This window comes from Anolis sagrei, chromosome Y (assembly GCF_037176765.1).
Source record: "Anolis sagrei isolate rAnoSag1 chromosome Y, rAnoSag1.mat, whole genome shotgun sequence".
Lineage (NCBI taxonomy): Eukaryota > Metazoa > Chordata > Lepidosauria > Squamata > Dactyloidae > Anolis > Anolis sagrei.
The window spans coordinates 78,228,590-78,232,680 of NC_090035.1; positions in this window are offsets into that span (position 1 = coordinate 78,228,590).

Genomic DNA, 4,091 nt, shown 5'->3' on the forward strand with positions numbered 1-4,091 from the left:
TTTCTAGCGCCCACCTTTTGCTTGATGTTCAGGCAGTGCTTGTTGTAGGTCAGAACATGGTCCAGAGTGACTCCCAGGTATTTGGGTGCGCTGCAATGCTCCAGTGGGATTCCTTCCCAGATAATCCTCAGAGCTCGGGATGCTTCTCTGTTCTTGAGATGAAAATCACATGACTGTGTTCTAGACAGAATAGGGATCAGCTGGTTTTCCCTGTAATAGGCAGTAAGAGCACCTAGAGCTTCGGAGAGCTTCTGTTCAACCATCTCAAAGCTCCCTGCTTGAGCAGTGATGGCACGATCATCAGCATAGATGAAGCTCTCCGTCCCTTCTGGCAGTGGCTGGTCATTTGTGTAAATGTTGAACATGGATGGAGCAAGCACGCTCCCCTGAGGCAGGCCGTTCTCCTGTTTCCGCCATCTGCTTCTCTGGCCCTGGAACTCAACAAAAAAGCTCCTGTTTTGTAGCAGGTTTCCTCTGAGGCGGGTGAGGTGGCCGTCCTTTGTGATATTGTACATTTTTCTCAGGCAGTGGTTCACAGTATCAGAGGCTGCTGGCAGGTCTATGAAGACGGCTCCTGTGATCTGCTGCCTTTCAAAGCCATCCTCTATGTGCTGAGTTCAGCACTTGCAATGTGCAGCTTTTGCCTTTCCTGAAGCCAGCTTGCTGTGGGATCAGACATGGATCTATTTTTTCCATAATTCTATGCAAAATAAGTCCCCGCAGGCCATAGTTTGAGGACCCCGCTCTAGGTCAATAGATCTGCAACACCTCAAATGGAGGCTTCCTATCACCTGCTACCTGATCTTTTGAACTGGAGGAACTGAACCAGGATTGTCTGCTGGCAAAGCACAACTGAACAATAACTTCTCCCTCGGTTTCCATCCTGAATGGTTCCATCTATTTCTTTTGACTTTCCCCTGATATTCTTTGTGCCAAATGCCCCTTTGGATCAGGCTTTGCTTTGACATTTTAAAACGGGGGAAAAATGAAAATTATGAAATATGCATGAGGTGGCTGTTGCATCTATGAATGGTTTTGCTGAGGAGTGCAAAAAAGGAGGCCTGGATAGGAAAACAAAACCCTGCAAGTGGACGTCTTGTTCAAAGCCTCTGTGAAGGAAGCAGGAAGAGCGAGTACGGCGGCCAGAACAAAAAGTCCTGTTAAGATCACAAGGACAAGTGCCATAGTGAAGCAAATCAGCCCTTTTTACAAAGCACCAACTGTTGCCAAATCAAATACTTGTATATGCAAAGAGTAACCACATGCGGGTTGCGAATCACACACTGATTATATAAGCAATGTGTGGTAAATTTCTGGAACGGGCTATGTGTCGTACTCCAGAGCAGAATCACCTCTGACTTGAAACACCACGCCAGCTGAGTAAAATCAGCAAGCAGTTTATTTAGGAATATATGTAGCCAAAGCAGTAAAAAGTTATCCACAGTAAAAGTAATCCAGTTTAGATCATCAGATACAAAGGAAGACAGGAACAAAGAATCCAAGTAACTGGGTTGTTGTAGTTTTTTTTGGGGGGGGGGGGGGCTATCTGTAGACTTCAGTACCTCTGAGGATGTTTGCCGTAGATGCAGGCGAAACGTCAGTAGAGAATGCTTCTAGAACATGGACATATAGCCCGAAAAAACCTACAACAACCCAGTGATTCCGGCCATGAAAGCCTTCAACAATACATTGAATCCAAGTAAATCCATGAAACTAGGCACTTGAATCCATTAACAATACAGAAGCATATCCTATAGACCAGTGGTTCTCAACCTGTGGGTCCCCAGGTGTTTTGGCCTACAACTCCCAGAAATCCCAGCCAGTTTACCAGCTGTTAGGATTTCTGGGAGTTGAAGGCCAAAAACGTCTGGGGACCCCAGGTTGAGAATCACTGCTATAGACAAAACATAAGCTAGACAGACCTTGGTGCATGAAATTTGGCGTTATCTCAACGTTGCCTTCAACTGAAGCAATCAATTCTCACACATCATTATAAACTCTTCCCTGACTACAAATCTGCTAGGAACGGATTCTTTCTTAGTTTCGGTTTACAATCTAACTTCAGTTGAATCTGAGCTGAGCATCTTAATTGCTGCCTGGACTGCCTCAGTTTACTAAAGCTTTTTTTCCTATTCAAGATCTCATTAACTCCTGCGCCTGGTACATCCAAATCACCTTCATTCTCAGATCACTTATCAGGGAACTGCAATGAACAGCCTTTCCAAGGCCAGGACCTTGAGAATCCTCTTGCAGCAACTCTGTCCTCTCTGTCCTCTCTTTTAAACTATCACAAAGGACTACCACATCACCCACGTCATAGGCTATCTGATACAAAACAGGAGCTTTTCTGTTGAGTTCCAGGACCAGAGAAGCAGACAGTGAAAACAGAAGAACAGACTGCCTCAGGGGATCGTGTTTGCTCCATCAGTGTTTAATATTTACATATGACGAGCCACTGCCAAAAGGGACAGAGATATTCATCTATGCTGATGATCATGCCATCACCACTCAAGCAGGGAGTTTTGAAATGGTTGAACAGAAGCTCTCTGAAGTTTGAGGTGCTCTTACTGCCTATTACAGGGAAAACCAACTGGTTCTTAATCCATCTAAAATGCAAATCGGTGCTTTTCACCTTAAGAACAGACAAGCATCTCATGTTGGCTAAAAACATAGGTAAAAGACTTTCAGCCTGTGTCTAAAATTGGGAAATGTCTAATTCTAGGTAAGGTCACGTGGGGAAGGTTGTCAGTAAGAAGAAACTTCACATAAAATTTCACTGAACTTACTGGTAAATTCCTTAGTAGGGGGTTGATTATGTCCGCTCGTGCCTCTTCATAGAAACTCCATGACAGTAGAATGTGGTAGATGCACTCTACTTCCTGTTTGTTACATGGGCTGAGTCTTGCATTATATGGAGTATCTGCAAATCTCCCACACAGCAATTCAGATGGGAAAACATTGCACCTTGCTTTGGAAAATAGGCAGCGATATTTGGCTACTGTCAAGTTCTTTAGATAGTTTCCTGCATGAAAAGGCCCAACATAATGTATGGATAGGGCACTAGGAGAGCAAGATACATACAGTGGGGGGGGGGGGGGGGAGCATTTAGTCAGATACCAATTGTACAAGTTGGATTTCAATGGATTCTCTGTGTAGTCTGACATGGTGGTTGTGAGAGTGGTCCAGCATTTCTGTGTTCTCAAATAATATGCTGTGTCCAGGTTGGTTCCAGAGAAGCCATTGAAATCCATAAGCATGAGGACAATTTCAACAGAAAGGAGGAAACCATGAAAATGAACAAAATCTGGCTACCAGTATTAAAAAAAAAACTCTAAAATTACAACAGCAAAACAACAGAGAGGAAACAATCATACACATCTAATCACCTCTCAACAAAAGATTGCCCCAGGCACTAACAAGCCACACTAAACAACAGCCAGGCCATCAAATGCTAATCAAAGTGGTCAGTTGAAACATTCACCCCTAGCTCCAACAGACAAGAGTTCTTTGTCCTACCCTGGTCATTCCACAGATACATAAACCTATTTCCTAGTTCCAACAGACCTCACTACCTCTGAGGATGCTTGCCATAGATGCAGGCGAAACGTCAGGAGAGAATGCCTCTAGAACATGGCCATATAGCCCGAAAAAACCTACAACAGCCCTATGGAGATGAACTTTTGTTATGGACCAAATACTTATTTTCCACCACAATTTGCAAATAAATTTGATAAAAATCAGACAATTTGATTTTCTGAGTGTGTTTTCTCATGTTGTCTCTACCTAGGTCTACCTAGGATGTCAATTACAGGCCTCACTCATCTTTTTAAGTGGGAGAACTTGTACAATTGGTATCTGACTAAATACTCCCCCCCCCCCCCCCCCCACACACACACACACATACACACACACTGTAAGAGCGACAGCGCAGCTCACAAAAGGCAATGTCCCACAGTCTCTGTTTGATTGATTTGAGAGCCATGTCAAAGCCAATCCAGATGCTGGAAACAAACATCAGCTGGGAAGCCATCTTAGCATTGAAGACTTTAGTTGCCGAAGGTATGAATTCTCCCCCCCCCCCCCCCACGCAT